Source organism: Camellia sinensis, chromosome 12, assembly GCF_055761805.1.
Source record: "Camellia sinensis isolate YWXY chromosome 12, ASM5576180v1, whole genome shotgun sequence".
NCBI classification, from domain to species: domain Eukaryota; kingdom Viridiplantae; phylum Streptophyta; class Magnoliopsida; order Ericales; family Theaceae; genus Camellia; species Camellia sinensis.
The window spans coordinates 122,233,219-122,253,716 of NC_138972.1; the positions used below are offsets into that span (position 1 = coordinate 122,233,219).

General features: G+C 35.2%; 2 pseudogenes; one reads left to right on the forward strand and one right to left on the reverse strand.

Moving 5' to 3' along the window:
- The window catches only part of LOC145789121 (mannosyl-oligosaccharide glucosidase GCS1-like), a 377,152-nt pseudogene that overhangs the window by 232,812 nt on the left and 123,842 nt on the right, over positions 1–20,498 (forward strand).
- LOC114293746 (uncharacterized) overlaps positions 16,035–20,498 on the reverse strand; it is a 67,252-nt pseudogene continuing 62,788 nt past the window's right edge.

Consider the following 20,498-nt stretch of genomic DNA (forward strand, 5'->3'; position numbering starts at 1 on the left):
TTAAAATTATTAACTCCATATATCATTCAGTATAATCACCAACATCCTATTTACTTAGAGGGTTGCTATATGTCCCTACCTTTCTTTTTAGGATCTCTCATTTCTTTGAACTCATACTACTAAAATTACTCCATTCCTCATTTTTCTTTGGACCCCTACCATAATTTCAAATATACCCCTAACCCTTATTTTCTCCATTTCCTTTATTTACAAACTCTCATTGCTGCTGGCACCCCTCTCCGGCAGTACCACTCATTTCCTACCACCGCCATTCTTTTCTCCACCCTCTTCTTGTCGCCCCAGCCCTTTCTCATTCCTCTGTCTTCATCTTCTTCACACACACACACACACACACATACATATACACACACATACACACACACACACTCTCTCTCTATCCCTCTCACTCACATATTGTAGACACCCCATTTTTGACCAACCTTAAGACTCAGACGTCACTGATTGAGCGCTTGGTGATGTTGCATAATGTGCTTGTTCAGAATTTTCAGAGTCACGGCCGTGAGCCCTGCCTCCGGACTTCCGAACCCTCTTTTGTGCTTTGCCTCGGTTTGCGAACCAGGCTCTGTTTTCTTTGTTTCTTTTCCTGAGGGAAGGGAGAGGTCCCGTAGACCATCTCTCAATGTCCGTAGGCTACATTTTGTGGCCGTAGGCCATTTTTCCCATTTCGGAGTCCGGTTTCCGATTTTCGGAGCCGTCAGGCCGTGTGCCTCGGTTCGGGACCGCTTAACCATCTCCTATTGCTCCGGTTTTTGGCATACTTCCTATTTTCTCCCTTTTGAGGGACACTGGGGTCTGAGAAACCCACTTCGTGGTCGAATGCCACTTTCGGTGCTTAACAGCCCATTTTCGGGACCTCGAACTGCGCGTTTTGGTCCCCGAGCATTCGTTTTGCATCGGTTTTCGTTCATTTTTGGCAGGTACCTCTGTTTTATCACTGGAGAGGTCACTGAAGGGTGAGAGGCCAGTAATTGTTGCAGCAACCAGTTATACATCCTCCGACGCCCTCCGGCGCCCGTTTTTCACACTTCCGGGCTAATGTTGAACACCTTGGGCCCATTTTCTTGAACTTTGAACCACATATTTGTGATGTACACACATGGGAGGACCCTAAAAAGTGGTGGCCGGCCATTAATGTTACTTGACCCTTTTGACCCCCTCCTTCCGAGCTAATGTTGAACACCTTGGGCCCATTTTCTTGAACTTTGAACCACATATTTGTGATGTACACACATGAGAGGACCCTAAAAGTTGGTGGCCGGCCAGTAATTCCACTTGACCCTTTTGACCCCCTCCTTCCGAGCTAATGTTGAACCCCTTGGACCCACTTTCTTGGACTTTTAACCACAGGGTTGTGTTGTACACAGATAGGAGGACACCATCAGTTGGTGGCCGGCCATTAAATCAGATTGACCCTTTTGACCCCTAGCCGGCCGGCTAGGGGGTGTGGCCGGCCGGCCACCTGCAGCAAAAGTAACTGGCCGGCCGAGTACCTTGCACTGTGCACTTTACAGCTGTGGAGTTTTATCCCCCAGAAAATATCTTTATCCGGGGGATATTTTGTGGGGGAAAGTTGCTCTCCTTTTTCCCCCACCTTTACACCCCCTTTTTGGCCCTTATAACCAGCTGATGGCTTCACTTGTAGGGGTTAGAAAATTTGTTCTTCAAGCTTCCATACACAAATCCATCTTTATCCCTCTCATTTCCTTGAAAATTTCTAAGTCCCTAAGCACCATTTCTTCTAAACCACCAAGCTTTACCATCACCATTTCATTTCCAGCAACAAGGAAGGCTTCTCAAAGGCTAAAGGAGCTGCAAATTGATCCAAGAAGCAACAAAAGCTTTAGTCTTCAAGGGTGAGTAACACTTCTCCTCTTTGACCCTTTTTCTTGATCTATTTGTAAGCCTCACATGCTTTTTGTTTCAAGCTCCGGCCCTAACTGAAAGGGGTCCTCTTTTGAGCTCCTTTTCACTTTTCATTAAGGGCTCAACCCTGTTTGAGCCCTCCATGATACACTTGCTTCATTGATCCTCTTATATGTCATAATCTTGCATGCTATTTTTGGCCCATGAGTGATCTGTTTCTGAGCATGTTGTAAACTGATATTAGGCTTATTTTGAGCCCCTCTTCAACATTGAAGAAGGGCTCAACACCATTTGGGACTTCCATGTTGTACTTACCTTTATACTCCTCTTTTATTCCCCATTCTTGCATGCAATGGCAGCCTACCATGCTTTTGTTTTTGGCCATTTTACAGTTCTGAAAAAGTGCTTATTTTGGTCCATTATTCATATTTCATTTAGGTCCTTTCATGGTTTGGGATCTCCATATGCCACTTCATGTTATATCTCTCTTTTATTCCCCATTCTTGCATGTTTAGTTAGCCTATCATGCTTTTGTTTTTGGCCATTTTACAGTTCTGGAAATAGTCCTATTTTGGCCCATTCTACATGTTTTATTAAGGGTCTTTGGCTGTTTGGTGAATATTTTGCATACCTCATGTTATAGCCACTTTTGAGCCTCATTTTGCATTGCATTTCTAGCCTGTTTGTATACTGATTTTGAGGCTTCCATAAACTGTAAATGTGCATATTTTTGGTCCCTCTTCAATGTTGTAGAAGGAAATTTTTCAGTTTGGATTTTTCTTATATCACTTGCTTCATTACCCCTCTCTTGGCCCCTATTCTTGCATGCCATTTTTGCCCTACCTATGGTTGCTGTTTGGCCATGTTTATAACTGTGAAAATGCCTTTTTTGGGACTGTCTAGCTTCTGTCTTTGCATTGCATGTCCATATTGTGCATGTTTGGCATAGCTATAGGCCACTTCGGGTGCCTAAATTTGCATTTCGGGACAATTCCATGCATTTGGTGTCATTTTGCCTCATTTCGGGACTGTTTTCCCTCATATCTTAGTGCTGAAATTCTATTAGAATGATTGCTATTCATTTCATGTCATTACATCGCATTCCGCCATCGTCTCGGTTTGCGTGCCCGTGTGCACGCATTTCGAGGCACTTCATTTTTATCCATCGGCATCCTATGTGAGTGTGGCCGAGGCTCTCTCATGTTGGTATAAGCCCATATCATGTTTTAATGTCATTTGCATTGCGTATGCCATTGCCTCGGTTTGCGTGCCCGTGTGCACGCATTTCGAGGCACTTCATTTTTCAGCCATCGGCATCCTATGTGAGTGTGGCTGAGGCTCTCTCATGTTGGTATAAGCCCATATCATGTTTTAATATCATTTGCATTGCGTATGCCATTGCCTCGGTTTGCGTGCCCGTGTGCACGCATTTCGAGGCACTTCATTTTTCAGCCATCGGCATCCTATGTGAGTGTGGCTGAGGCTCACTCATGTTGGTATAAGCCCGTATCATGTTTTAATGTCATTACATCGCATTCTGCCATCGCCTCGGTTTGCGTGCCCGTGTGCACGCATTTCGAGGCACTTCATTTTTATCCATCGGCATCCTATGTGAGTGTGGCTGAGGCTCACTCATGTTGGTATAAGCCCATATCACATTTTCATGTCATTTACATTGCGTATACCATCGCATCGGTTTGCGTGCCCGTGTGCACGCACTTCGAGGCATTTCATTTTCATAGCATAGTGCATACTAGGTCGTATCTTAGATTGCATTCGGTCATTTTCTCGATTTGCGTGCCAGTGTGCACGCACTTCGAGGCATCTCATTCTCATAGCATAGTGCATACTAGGTTGTATCTTAGATCACATTCTGTTATTTTCTCGGTTTACGTGCCCGTGTGCACGCATTTCGAGGCATCTCACTTTCATAGCATGGTGTATGTTAGGATTGTATCTTAGTCGCATTTCATGCATATCATGCATATTGCATCGTGTTCGGAATAGGAGTTAGCCCGGGCACGGGAAACGAGGTGCGTTTCGTACTCCGAGTGACGGTACGTGTCTCAATTCCAAGTCACCGACACTCCGGATTATCCATGATGGAGTTAGGTTTTAGCTGTAGTTTCATGTGCATTCATTCTATATTGAGTTGTGCATTTCGACTCCTCGGCCATCATGCCTCGGTATGCGTGATTGGTGGCACGAGGTTCGAGACATGCATATATCTGTGCAAATACATTGCTATGCCCCTTTCCTGCTCTCTGTTGCAGCAAAACGAAGAATCAGCAACTTTTTGGGGCTTGGCACGCATTTCAAGAACAGGTGTAAACAGAGGCTAATTGGGGCATTCCGGTGGATTTCCGCGCAAGACAACCCGGACATGCATCATCCATCAGAAGCAAGGCAGTCCCTGGCTTGCATGCCAGTTTTATTTATTTTCTTAGTTAATTTGTTAATTAATTAGGATTTTGTAATATTTTAAACTGTAATATTCTTTTATTCGGGACTGTAATATTTGGACTGTATTATTTATTCGGACCCTCTGCGCGAGGGCACAACTGTAATAAAGTGTGCGTGTGTGTGTTGTATGTCTTCCAACTCCACGTCTTTCTCCCTTTTATTTATCCGCTTATGATGGTTAGATTAGGGCATGTTTAAATTAGCATACAGTATGATAGCATATTTGCATTCATTCATCTGTTTTGCATGCACCGGGCTCGGCGCATCATACTAACTCTATTGTATTTTTAATTTCAAAGTTGAATACATGATAATTGTAACATTTCATATGCCATCTTAGGATAGCCGAGCCTGCTATAGTTGCATCTTTGCATGTGTTGCATTAGGCATTTCTGTATACTTAGGATTCATGCATGATTTCTAATGAAGTTTCTATTTTGGCTTGGAGTACCCGGTAAGTTTTATGCTTTAGCATCCTTGCATGCGTGTGAGTGAATGCCATGAATAGCATGCTTACTATGAGGCTAATTGCTTATATGATATAACTGCCTGAATGCCTGTGGGTGAAGGTTGGGTTACTTGGATTGGAATAAATCATCAAATGTTTTAAGCCTACCTGCGGGTAGCAAACCATTTTCAAAAAAGCGAACATGAAATATTTTTGTTCCAATTCAGGCGATCCAGTCTATACTTGTATGCTGTGCGCATCACATAGTAACCTAGGCTAATAACCGGAATAAGAACATACAATGTTTTCAAAAATAGATATTATGGTTAGTAGAGGCCGGTCTATGACCGGGCGAGTGGGGGTGCTCACGAAGTGACCTTCCCCAATCGTACCCAAGTTCCCGAGCCGAGGCAACTTTGGTGATGACGGACACGTGACCTTTGGCAACGAGTCAGGGTTTCCTAAATTTCCCAAAATAAAATATTTAGGTGGCGACTCTGTATCTGGCAAAGCAGTCCATGTTTGGCACTTCTTTCAAAAATCTGTTTTTCTCAAAACGATTTGCCGGATTTGGACTCTTTGGTTCAGATTTAGAACCGTAACTACAAATCGAGTTCGAGCTGTAGCGAGGTCCCCCGCGGGCTTGTTACACATATGTAGGTAGCTAGGATTGGAGATCTCAACAGAGACCTCTATGTTTGAGATCGTAGATCGCAACAGCGACGGCAGCTAGGTTTGAGATCTCAAATCGTGACAATGACAGAGGCGACTAGGGTTTGAGGAAAAAGAGGTCACCTCCCCCTCTCTCTCTCTCTCTCCCTCATGGTGGCTAGAGTTTCATGAAGAAGTTGTGGTTGACAGTCTGGGTTGTAGTAGTGGCGAAATCACCAAGAATAGAAGTAGAGGTCGCCTCTCTCACAGTTGACGGTGGTGGTAGGCAGTGATGGAATTAGGGTTAGGGTTTCAAGAAAAGAAGAGAATGGAAAGAAGAAGAAGAAAGAAGGTTATTGGTGAGGATGAAGAAGAAAGTGGTGGCTGCCGGCAGGAGTGAAAGTGGTGATGGGTTGGATGCCAGAAGGTGTTGACGGAAGTGGAAGTAATAATGGAATTAGGGTTAGGGTTAAACTTGGGAGTATAGGGATGAGGACAAAATTGAAATTTGATGTTAGGAAAAAATTGTAATAAAATAAAATAAAATAAATGAGGGTCCAAAGAAAAAAGTTAGGCATTTAGCAACCCTCTTTACTTATTGTTAACCTATAGGCTCGATTTGTTTTGAGTGATGAATAATACGATTGGATTAGTAATTAGTGGGTCCGCAAAAAATCATGTTTATTTTTGAAATGTGCCATGGGATATGAAACTCTTCCACGGAGATCATGTTTGTTTGGACAGACTGGATAAAGAAGGATTGTAATCTATCAGACTATTAATCATGAGATATATAGTCCCTGAACTATTTAGTTATAAAAAATATGTTTCCCGTATTTGTTTTATCATGAGATTAGATATTTGAAAATGACTATTCTATTGAATTTAATGTTTGATTGAAATATTATGAAGAAAGATAAATGCTTAATAGACTATTTTACCCTTTTCAATTATTTATTAAGTAATAGCAATACTAAATGTGTCTTTAATATTTTAATTGTTTTTGTGTAGATTAAATAAAAAATTATTTTGTTTTATTTTATTTTTTTAAAATTAAATAAATAAAACATCAATAAAAAATTTATGCTATTTTTAAAATAAAATTTTAAATATTTTTTTTAAATATTAAATAATCAGTTTAAATAAAAAAAATCAATAAAAATTAAATAATGAAATGAAACAAAATATCAACAAAAACTTAAAATAAAACATCAATAAAATTTGTTTAAAAAATTAAGTAAATAAACATCATTAAAAATTAAATTAAATTATTTTATTTTATTTTATTTCTTAATTGAGATTTTTATATTTTATTTATTTTACTAAATACAATACATAATGAAATTAAATACTTGGAGGATAAATGTGTCATTTTACAACTCAGTCCCACGATAGTCCAATCCCACCATTTATATTCTACATCCCTCTAGGACACAATAGTCCAACATATATGAGATTGATAATCCGGTAAGACTCTTAATTTAGCCTATAAATTTTCACCAAATAATGGACTCCATAATAGATTGGACATGGAGTCAAATCCCTCCTCTAATACTTCCAAACAAATATCCCCTAGCAATCCCATGGAGAGGTAGTATTGTAAAACGAATATTTTGCCCTTCATTTTATAAAACAACTAAGTTACCTTCTATATAACAAGAGTTTTTATGAAATTTTATAAATTTTACATTAAACTAATATTACTACAAAATGCACAAATAAACACAATTTATGTTATATCTCCAACATCAAACTAGTAATCCCCTCTTATGTTCTTTCTTTTTTTTTGTTTTTTTGTTTTTCGGTGCATGTTGATGTAAAAAATTAATTAATTTTTAATTGAGTGGTGTCATATTGTTCAGTGAAAAAAGAAGGGGTAATTACCATTTAGTGGTAATTTATAAAAATAATTACATATTAATGAAAAAAATTATAATTATAATTTTAATATTTATTATTTTTTGTAATTATTTTCTCTGACATTCACTGTTAGATAATTTTCTCAAAAAGGAAGGTGTAACTATTGAGTAGTACGGTATAGAACTCCAAAATACAGTTGTGAAATAGGGAATGGGTTATGCTACAAATGAAGATTGGACAATACCTATTTGTTTTATATTGTTAATTTTTTTTTTATAACCCTTTTATATCACTTTTTACATACATATTTATGATTGATTTTTTATTTAAAATATTATTTCCTAAAAGAAGAGAATTCATTGTTGACTTTTTCTTAAAAAATATTTATAAAGTAATATAATATTTTACCACCGAACTTGTAAATATAAATTGGTGAGATAAAAAAAAATGACATATAATATTGCACATAAATAATGGACGCAGAAAGAGAAGATTAGAGTTGCATCATCAAAGGGATGGAATAAATCCATCTCACAACAGCCTCTTTTTTTTTCTTTTCTCCAGTTATTGCAATAATTACATGAGGGATCAATAAATTATTTTTATTAGCTAAATTACACTCACAACCCCTGAAATTTAAGAAAATGTAATTAGTCCTATAAATTTAATGTAATTACACTGACTTTTCTCCAAAGAATTTAAAACTATGTAGATGGTGGATAGATACTAAAATAAATAAAGGTAAATATATATTTTAGTAGAAAAAATATAATAACATATCTTTTCATCTATACGACTCACAAATCACTGATGAAAAAAAGTTTGCATTATGTAAATTAAAATTTTGAGAGAGACCGGTGTAATTATTAGCTTAAATTTAAAAAATTTAGCCCTCAAAATTGAAAATAAATTCCATTTTTTTCTTTCTAATGTCATTCAATTTTGCATTCTTTTATCTCTCAATTTGAAATTTCTAAATGACGATGAAATTTCACTTTCTAAAAATAATGAACACAGTAAAATTTTATTATCTAAAAACTGTAAACATAGTGAAAATTTACTATGTTTGTATTTTTGGAATTTCGTATTCAACATTGGCCTTCTTCAATAGATCCAATAAAAGAAAGTGCCTTGGTTCTTGTTTATTTCCGATGTATCCAAAAAAATAAAATAAATAACACGCCCCTTCACCAGATATAAATTTTGGATTGAAGTCTTTTATCGCAAGGTAAAATTAGGTTGTATTCCTGCCACTTCTTTTGTGTTTCTTGAATTAGAGATGCTACTTGACGTTCTTGCATATACACCCAAAAAACAAAAATGGTAGTAAGCTCAATGCATTTTCTAGAATCCTAATTTATCCAATTTCTCCTTTTTTGTTTTTATTTTTTTACCTTGTAGTTTTCCCAACAAAAAGCAAAAAAGAATTCCTACCTAAGGTCATCAATGAGATACTGAGAGGTGTTTTGAAAAGTTGGTTAAAAGTTGATTTTTTGATTTTTTTGACTTTTTTTTATCTTTTTGTGGATAAAAAATATAAGAGATGATGTAATCAAAAATGGATTAAAAACTAAAAATTAACTTTTAACCAATTTCTCAAAGTACCCTAAGTTGACTTTCCATTGCTCCACTTTTCTAGACCACAAAGAACTTACTAAAAACCTTGCTTTATTCGTTGTTTTTCAAAAGCTTATGTCAATTACTAGAAGGAATAATTACCCATTCTTCACTCATATAACATAATCCTCTTTCCACTTTTCTTTTTTTGGTCAAAAACCCTGCTTCCACTTCAAGCATTACCTTCTCAAAAATAAAAAATAAAAATAAATAAATAAGAAGCATCATCTATACAATATTGTGGAGGGTAAAAATATTGACTCAGAACCCAAAGAAATGGATGTATGGCCTAGAGCATATAACCCAGCTAAAGCAACTCCAAAGTAAGGGCTAAGCCCAAGCCCTCGTTAAGTCTATCCAAGGAAGAGACAAAGTGGCGTGACCAACGGTTTGAATAAGATCGCTTTCTAGAAGGAAATCCGCAGTATAAAGGAGAGCCCTTGGATCCATTTGTAACCTACGATGGAGATTAGATTCGAAAGAAGATAGGGATGTAGGATCAATATATCCTAACAAGATGATCGTCTAATAAGGAAGATCCGACGGTCGAAGATGGGAATAAATATCCGAACTAATCCAACCCATCCAAAATGAAACAAATCCAACGGTGACGAATCGCAATAGCTTGACCACTTGCCCGACCAAGGTGTAAAGTACCGTTGCATCAAGACAGTCATCCAACAGCCCAAATACAAGGTATTGACACTATAAAAGGGAGGACTAGAAATAACAAAAGGAGGCAAGTAAAAAACAAACAGTATAATTAGTCTTCATTTTCAATATAATATGTCCAAATACTATTCTAACTTGACCGTCGGAGGGTCCTCCCAACCAAATCTGGTCGGGAGTGTCACTGACGACCTTGTGTCTTTTTGCAAAGCATAGAAAGGAACAACTTATCTCATTTTTTTTGTGGAGAAAATTTCATCATTCCACAAATATATATATATATATATATATATTTATAATTTTATTTATAACTGTTTGATTAAATAAAACAAAAGGAAAGAAAACAGCTGGAAATGTATTCTGGGTGTCACGCCCCCAAACCTCCCCTAGTAGTTTGGTGCCGTGATGGCCAAAAATCCGAGATTTCCGAAGGCCGACTTACAAGATTCACACACAATCAGAGTACTTATATAGGGGCTCACAAATGCGGAAGCAATAATTCAAGCTACAAGTGGTCCATAAGAGCAGTGCATAGGTCAAATGAAATGACATACATCTTTATAAAGTCTTACAACTTAAATACAATAAGGAAATGAGATACAAAACACATCCTGACCAAAAGGCTTCTCAAGCCGACATATACAAGTACAAATGAAAATAAGCCGAGAAGCATGATCTTCAAGATGGCACAAAATGCTAATCCAAAACATGTCGGCAATGCACCCAAAAATACATCGGCATCACGTCTAGGCCTCAATGCCTTCTTGTTCATCACCTACATATATATAGAGGGGGTGAGCTTGGATACTCAGTGAATGATATTAGAAATAAAGGTTTTGCATGACTGATATCCAAGATTTCTTTCAAAACAATACATAGCATACTTTACAATCAAGAGGGAAATCAAGTTCATTGCCGGCCTTTCAAGCTCTTGGATGTTATTACATCTACATATTACAAGTGCGATGACATATCAAGACAAGAGTGCAGTTGCATTATAGTCCCCTGCAGCTAAGGACTTTCAAGACAAGAGTGCAGTTGCATTATAGTCCCCTGCAGCTAAGGACTTTCAAGACAAGAGTGCAGTTGCATTATAGTCCCCTGCAGCTAAGGACTTTCAAGACATGTCATCAAAACAAGATAGCGTTTAATAAGCAAGTAGGGATAGTCATTCATGCTAAAACAAGTACTTTTCAAAACAAGGCGAGACGAGGTTTTATGAAAGCAAGTGTAACATAGCTTTATTAAAAATACCACTCACATAGTTTCTTCACACGTCGGGGTCGAGACAAGCCCAAGTCCTACAAACACAGGGCAAAGCCTATTGAATGCACCTTCAACAAGTTTCGTATGTACACAAATGGTTTCGGAAAACATGTTGGCACCAACCAGGTCTAGGCCGAGGTTCCACACCTCCTCGCCGAGGTGTGTTCCCGAGGGCCACATGCAAGGAAAAGAGATCGGGAAACTCTGGGTTCCCCTCTGTTGATGATCATGAAGAGCATGAATGTGGAAACATGAGAAATATGAATGTTCGATCATGATCTGCCATCAAAATCTGGGGTTTTCGTGCTATGAGTTTGAAAACATGGACCTGGGTACCCGTACTTGGAATTCTTGCGGAAACAAACACAAAAACATGATTCTTTACGCAAGCTTTCAGATCAAAACAAGACTTTTCTTGAAGAACACATGAATGTCATTTTCTCTTTCTAAAATCGAGCTTCAAAACGATGCATGGCTTACAAATCATTTCCAATCATGCAATGCAATAACATAAACATAAAGAACATCATGAGCAGATCAAGAATCTAACCTTAGAACGCGGATCTAACGGTCGGATCTCTAGGAATCAAGCTTGAAGATCTACTTCCTCACTCTAAAACTCTTTCTTCCTCCTAGAGCTTCTCTCTCTACGAGACAAGGTTATGACACCAAATGATAATTTTCTATACCCGGTTCTGGGGTTAACCCTCTGCTGAGACACGTGGCGGCGGCTGGTTGGGTTCTACCTGAAAAGGTGGCTGACAAACCAGACAAGGCATGGTGGAAAGGGTGTTCAACAAGCAAAGCGGTATGGGCTCTCTGACAAGGCAATGACATCGGCTGACAACAAGGCGTATCTAACACGCCACACGGAATGGCACTCCGGCAAAGGAATGACATCGGCTAGCAAGGAACTTCGGCAACTAAAGTGACAATGACCTCGGCTAGGAAGGACAACACTTGACTAAGCTGTGCCACATCTTGGCCTAGACGCGCCACACCTCGGCCTAGGTCATACCACTCCAGGACGAGATCACTAGGGTGCAAGGTGACATCTCGACTAATGTGGTCAAGGCAAGGACGGAGGTCAACAAGGGGTTCCAAGATACTACCACTAGACTAAGGATGACCTCGGCTTGGAATAACATCGGCTAGCATAACTCAGGCAAGGCGTAACCTAAGTTTCACATCAAGGAAGGAACAAGACAAGCATACTACACTTAGACAAATCACAAGGCTTCAAAACAAGGCATGGATCACATTAACTCAAGCGAAACAAATCACAACACACACATGCAAACTTAACAAATCATAATCACACAGATGCTCATGAACATGATGAGAACATAAAATGTGGGTTCCTACACTGGGCATCTCTTTTTATACTGAGAGCATCAATTGTACTGATCATTGTACAAAAGCCCTCCTCAATTTGTTGTTGATCTATTTGCCAGGAACCACTAGATTAATGCCATCTGTCTTAATCTATTAAACTATGAGTAATGTTCGAAATTTCAAAAAATTTATTAAAATTTCTACCAAATGTCACCCACATAATGTGGGTTTCATATGAATCCCACACCAATATGAGACATTTGATAAAATTTTTATAGTTTAAAGCATTTTTGTTGAACTGTATCTATTGAGAGCTTCTTTATGTGTTGTTATCCACTAAGTGGAATTAATGTTGGGGAGAAAAAAAAATTATTTCACAGAAAATAAAGTTTGGGTCAAACCAAATAATATAATCTTAATTGGATAAATTACGTAAGTGGTTCTTGAAATATATAATTAATTTTATTTTGGTCCTTAATATTTAATTTGTATAAATTGCAATCCTAAATTTCACTTATTTAATCTGATGTAGTCCCTTTCCATAATTTGTCTACAGAACACATGTCAACTTCACATCAAAAATTGAAGGACATAAATGACTTTTTAACACATCTATTTATGTTAAATAATACCAATCAAATAGTCAAACATGATATGTATTTGGCTCTCCCAATAATAGAATTAAAGGTTTTGATGGTGTTTGTTTTGTAAATAATATATTTTTGATGTATCTCACTGTTAATTCAAGTAGAAAATGTGATAAATTCTTTTTAATGCCTTTCAAATGTTTGATGTCAGACTGATATAAGTATTTTTCATATATTTTACTTATAGGAGAGTTGGAGTAAGAGACTAAATTGAATTAATGAATGAAATTTAAGGATGTAATTGATACAAATTAAATATTAAAATACCAAAATGAAATAATTCATATAAGTTGAGGTTTATTTGTATCATTTATAATTAATCTTATTCTTGATCTTAATTAACCACACAAAAAAAAAAATTTAAGTGCTTGGGGGAATCAATCCAAGGGCTAGTAGTGAGTTTGGCTTTTTATTACGCGTTAAGTGCTTTAATTGGGAAACACCCTTACTTACCCTTTGGTCAAAAAGGCCCACTAAATTAAAATTTTTGTTAAAGATAGTGGCTTTGGTGGATTCCCAAAGCTGGGTAAAAATGAGAAGAAAAAATAATAATGTTATATGTATTAATTTTAGAAATTTTTAGTATTTGTAATTTGTATAATGAATGGGGTCAATAATAATATCATAACTAGTATTGATATACTAATTAGTACACTAATTGATACATGTAGGACCATTGGGGAAAAAAAAAAGGTCTTTGGTTGTTTAGCTCTTTAGAACATTCCTTATCATGGTTAAAATGACAATACTATTAAAAATACATAATGATTCGCAAAAAAATTTAATAAAATTTGGGATTTAATTTAGTTAGGAAAGGTTTGTATTGAAAATAAATCTCAACTAATTATTTCATTTTTTGTAATATATTTTGTCTTTTGATTTTAGCATTAATGTTAAAATTTATAATTATTTAATATTTGTATCCTAAGTCCAAAGTTTGGACTAAATATGGGATTATTTTATTTTAAAATTATTACATTCAATTTTGTTCTTTTATAAGACATTATTACACTCGACTCCCTAAAAATTTTAATTAACATAATATTTAACTCATTTTAATCATACCCTTCAAGATGGGAACAAATTGTTGTATTCATTTTAAAAGACTTTAGTGACAGAATATTAAGGGTGAATTACACTAGCATTGTCTATAGTTTAGAACTCGTATCACTTTAATTTCTGACTTTTCAATTGTGACACATTTGATAATAAATTTTCAATCTTGTTCCAAATAAAGACAATTGAGAAGATACTATTGCTCAATTTCAATGGCAAAGTCTTCAATTTGATAAAATATAAACTAATTTAAAAAAATGTCCAAAAAAATATTTTTGAATTTCTAAAAATTATTTTTACCCACCAAAGATAAAATTATGTAAAATTGATAAAATTTTTATGCATTTATTTATTTGTTTTACGAAATTAATTTTTATTATGTGTTTAGATGATGATCATACAATGTTTGGTTGTTAGGCTTTTAATGTGTAATCAATATTTCATATATGAAATATTTTTAGTTTTGAATTTTTTGATTTAATAGATTGATTTAATAATGATATCAAAATTGTCACCATATTTGAGTTTTGAAAAAATAGAATCTAATTTAATGAAAATAAAAACAATCATCCATTACATGATCATCATCCAAATATATAATAAAAATTAATTTGGTAAAAAAAAAATAAATGTGCAAAAAATTTATCAATTTTACATAATTTTATCTTTGGTGGGTAAAAATAATTTTTGAAAAATTCAAAAATATTTTTTTAACATTTATTTTTGTCAAATTAATTTATATTTATCAAATTGAAGACTTTGCCATTAAAATTGAGTAATGATATTTTTAATTGTCCTTATTTGAAACAATATTCAAAATTCAGGTCAAATGTGTCACAATTGAAAAACCAATGACCAAAGTAACACAACCCTAAACTATAGGGACTGTTAGTGTAATTTGCCCAAGTACTAATTTGTTTTGATGTTCAATTAATTATGGCTATAGTTTTTTTCCCCCCAAAATATTGTTAGTTAATATTAATAATAAATGATTTATGTTCTATTACGAAGATGAATGACTCTGTTTATTCAATCGTTAATACTTTTCTTTATCAGAATGTGTACAAATTTTAAAATGTAAAATTGAAATAAAGTGTACTACTATTGAGTCTCAAACTAATCTGGGAGAAGTTATACTATTGAGTTCCAAACTAATCTAAATTGAAGGTTAATTGGGACTTAATGGCCATTTGGATTTGTTAGTGTCATCAACATTATTGTCGAGACAATGGCCTTCCAAATAATATTTGCTAAGGTTGTGTTAAGATTTTAGATTTGTCAAAAGAACATAAAAAGTAAAGCAAAAGAGAAATAAAACATAAGCTAATTTTTATTTTCCCTCCGTAAATTCAAGATTCACATACCACCAAAATCAATCTGCATGCATGACAAAAGATGGAAAAAACAATGCACAAAGCTATAGACCATAGCAATGATAATGAGGCTATGATGTTAAGGACTAGTTCTCCTACAAAAAGTAATGGCACAAATTCTTGAAATTTCCAGTAACAAAACAACATTGTTGCCAATTTAATTTGAATATCACGCATGAAGTTCATTTTATCTTATAGAATAATGTACGGAATTCATATGGGAAACCTTAGAATGATTATGTAAGTGAAAAACATATCTTGTTAACGAAGATAACACAATGCAGGAGAACATCCAACCACCATGTATTCAAGATCTACAAAAGAAAATACGGTTAGTGCCCAGCCAGTAAGTGACTAGAAGTACTCTGACACTCAAGTTAGTTGCTATAATACCAATCAAAAATAATATGGTAAAAAGCTAAAATAAAAAAAATTAATTAATACTATTGCGTCATAAAAAGCATGAAAAACAAATGATTCAATTTTTATTTTATTTTATTTTATTTTAATGATGTAAATGAAAAGGCCTCGTTTAGATTTTTGGGCTCACGCCCCATAAAAGGTTAATAAGCTGCCTCTGGCTTCAAATATGTTGCCAAACGAGGCCTAAAAATGTTTTTTTGTAACCCCCCATTGTTTCCTCAATTTTTGACATACTTAAATATGTTTCTCAACAATAACAATGTTTATGCATCCAAATTCAATGAGGTACATAACATCTCAGCAATTCTCATTTGCCTTTTCAGTGCATCTTTCATACAAAAATCAAATTTTAATAGCCATTCTCTCAAATTTAAATAGTTTGAGAAGCCCCGAAGAATCCACAAGCTCGCCAATTTTTTGTGCAGCAACAATCAAAGTTGCATCGCTTTTGCAAAAAGCAAACCTGATATATCTCTCTTGATAACTATAATCAACTAGAGGAAATTTCTCCAAATACAAATTTCTATGGAAAAAACCAAACCCTAGCACGGCCACTACTTCTGCTTGTTTAATTAGTTCCTCTACAAATTCCATCTGAAAGCATCAAAGTCGGTGTTAATCCATTAAAACATAACACAACATAACAATAATAAGATATTTAGATGATCTCAAAATTGAACTAAACTCTTAAAAAAAACCTATACTCCATCACATGAAATCTAATCAATCCAGTTCGCTGTGGACATACATGTTTTTGCAAGTGGAAAATTTTGTTTAGCTTATTTAAACTATTTTTGACTCACAAGATGTCAGCAGAAACTGACCAAACAATGTGACACAATTTCCTAAAATAAACAAAACTATAAGCAGTTCCATAAGCTGAACCAAAGTAAGAAGCATCATGGATCATCCAATATCACAAACACTGGCTTAAGTTTCACATGAGTAGTCATACTGCAATGAGTTTCTCCTAGTTCATCAAGTTTTGCCTTGGAGTATACATTAGCTATAATCTGATGAAATAGCTTATATGAATGACTAAGAAAAAGAAAACAGGGTCAACTTCTTTCCTAAACTTGGTTGATTGCAAATTGCAATAGCGTTTTGGTCGAGCAAGCCAACAAGGATTTTGCTATACAACAAGCAACCGTTATATAATAGATAACAAACTTGTGGTGGGTCGATCTTGATTTACGGTTCATTACTCAAGTGCTAGTTGCATTCAAAAGTTCTCCTACTGATATACAAACACACATTTCAGAACCTCAGTTAAGATCTGGGAAAAAACGACCAAATTACAAGAACTATAAAATGAATTTGAATCAAACCAGATTCAAGCCCAAAAAATAAAAAATACCACCAAGTTAAAAATCCATGAAATGGATCCAACCATGAAGGAAAAAGTTTTAGTGTTTTATCATCTTGAACTAAATGCGGCTGTCTTACAGTAAATTCAAATTTTAACAATTGTGCCCTATAACTGAACCAATAAATGAAAAGGCAAGTTCTATAAATATAATGCATTATAATTTATAATATTGTATAAACTAATGTATGATGATGAGAATGTTGAACAAGTAAGTCATCTTGATTGATAGTTCCTATTGTCATGCCCTAGAGGCAATACTTCTAAAACATAACCAACTCCAGAAATAACCACAATAGGTTGTCATTCATCCAATCTCAAAAAAGAAAATACAATAGTATATACATGTATTGGATTCTTGATATGCATAGACTAGGTAAAGAAGACACGTACATCAGATAGCGCACAATTCTCAAGAAGCTCCGCAAATAGAAAAAATGAACCTTGAGGCTTAAATTGAACCTGGAAGCCAACCCCAGCAAGCAACTTGATAGTGTAATTTCTTCTTGATTCATAATCCTGAGCACAAATGCAAATACACATTACAAAAACAATTGGCATTATCATGAGCACAAATTTTATCAGAGTAAGCTAGTGCATGCAATCAAATTGACAAATTAGCGCTTTCTAAATCCTACTTTTCTCAATGATTCAAAGTATTCTAAAGGGCTTCTCAAAGCAGTCAAGGCAGCTTCTTGAAAAGGTGCTGGAGCAGAGTCCGTTAATTTAGTATGGATATTTCTAATTGCAGATGCAATACAAGCAGGAGCAACCACCCATCCAATTCTCCAACCTGATAGAGACACACCCATGTTAACATAGTGCAGATCAAAACATGAGCACACACAGAAACCGTTTACTGGTCATTTAAGTAGTGATAGAACCTTAGAAGCACCGACACTCCAAGATGGGTGTCGTGTCTATGTCTGACACTATAGGGAGCGTGTGTCCACTCAAATTTTTTAATTATCATTTGTTTGTAGGACACAATAGGAACACTTCATGGACAAGCGTCCTGTGTTTGGACACACCTCGGGACACTTTTGTAGTTTTTTTTTTTTTCTATAGTTTCACAAAGCTAATTTGGAATCAAAGTAAAATATATGGAAATAAAGCAAGAATAAGTAGGAAAAAAATAAATTAATTAAAATACACCCAAATATACAACGATACCTCTCATATCTATGTATCCTAAATTTATACTTTTATACACAGTATATAAAAAAAAAATTGTTGTGTCACTATCATGCCCATGTTTTAATTTTTTGAGAATCAACATGTCCTGTGTTTGGATCCGTGCTTCTTAAGATAGAACATAATGCACGAATGGTAGAGGAACTTCAACAGAATTTTGAAAGAACATGAAATCTTCCAAGATTAGCATATTTAAAGTACGATTCTGTTAGGTAAGATATTGAAGTATGCCTGTAACACTTTGGACAAGGAAGATGTGATGATAGTTCACCTTTGCATTCCTGAAAGTGAGGCCAATGATATATGTGTCTCGTTGTCATAAGTAATATGCTCGTATACCTGCAGAACATCGAGAAAACATAAAAGATCAATTGAAACAAGCAGTAGATTTTGGTTAACAAATGAAAGAAAAAATCAGCAATTTCCACATTCATTCACTTTTCTTAGTAATTAGCATTAAAAATAGGCCATTACATGTAGAAAGTTGTTTAAGGGATGGTAGATTTCGCTCATTAGAGAAAAATCCAATACCGATAAAGAAAACTTCACTATTAATACTAATGTTTAGGTCTCAATTCTAATCATGGAATTAGCACACTGAAGATGCATGATGTTCTAAGAAGATGAATTGATTGATTAGCACTCTGATTGTTTTTTCACTTATTTGTTGTCTTTTCATATTTCATTAGGATATAACATGTCATTCTCATAACATCTTCTCATGCATATTTGTGAACAAAAGTGACAAATTGACTAAACGAAACCACAATATTGACAGTAATAGTTTTCATGAAGGTTCAGTCTCCTGCAGTCACAACCCGGTCCTCAAAGATCTTTCACTTTCCCAAATTTGATGAACTTATTTTCCCCTTTTTATGAATTTGTTTAAGGAAATCATTTCCCTTCTATTGAAACCCTCCCCCTTTATGTGTCAAATATATAGACAGCCCAGTTGTTTCAGTAGCTCTTGTCATCTATTCTAATTAGGTTAGGTTATGCTTCTCAAACCACTTCAACTTGCCATTTCAATCTTCAACAGTGTATGCAATTGTGACTAGATGGTAACCACTATCATACAAAAAGGACTGCTGGGGAATTTGATCTGCTAAACAAAACCTTTCATATGGTCATCTTGATCTTGTTTTTGCTGTTTCCGAAACCCATTATTGTTCAGTCAACCACATGGGGTCAGACAAACCATGCATGTTTCTACTTCTTGTACTTGAAAGTTGAAATTATGCAACTGAGAATACCTTATGGTATTCAACTAGGTCTCATTCTCATTAATTTACTAATTAGTATCATCCACCATCTCTGCGTCCATCTCTCTCCCTTAACACAAACTATGTTCTAACGTAGTGTGTATGCACTCCGCCTAGTCATAAACAATAAATGTCTCCAACTTTAGCAACATAAATCATAATCTAACCACCAAGTAGGTATTTAAGGATCCAACCATGTTCAACAACAATTCTTTTTCATTCTTCAGCCAAATTCACACTCATTTGATACGATTGGAACTCACTAATACAGATGACCCAATATAGGACTTATGTTACACAATTCAAAACAGAGAATATAAACTCGAAGCACGTTTGTGTCCTCATTTCGTAGTTATGGTTTGTGCATATCTAAGAAACCCAATGAATTTGACATATTTTTTCCATTTACAAGTTATGAGACAACTAAATTATCTAAGTCTGTTATACAACAAAACCGCAAGGAGCATGAAAATAACTATCACGTCATGTGGAATAACTAAAATACTCGACAAGTATAATAGAGATGATGTTGATATTCATACTTCGTCAGTTATAGCTAGACAATCTCTGGCGTGGCAAGCTCCAGCAATTGTCTCAAACTCATCCTTGGTGAATACTTCTCTAGTTGGATTATGAGGGCTGTGCCATTATATATCAATACATTTTTAACTCGACATAAAGATATCATAAAAAAACAAAAAACAAAAAACGCCCAATTAGTACACATTAATGTGTGTTTGGGAGGGAAAAGATATCATAATTACAAAAAATTGAACAATTCTAAACAGTATTCAGAAAAACATCACGTAATGGTTCAAGCATCATTGGAGCTGTCTGTGCAGTGTGCACAATAATTTTGATAATGCAAGCTTCCATTGAATTCCAAACAAATTTCAGCCACTTAACCTAGAAGCTTAATGCCCTCTGAACTGAATATACAATTGCACAAGGAAAAGAGATAATAAATTTATCATCACAAATCAC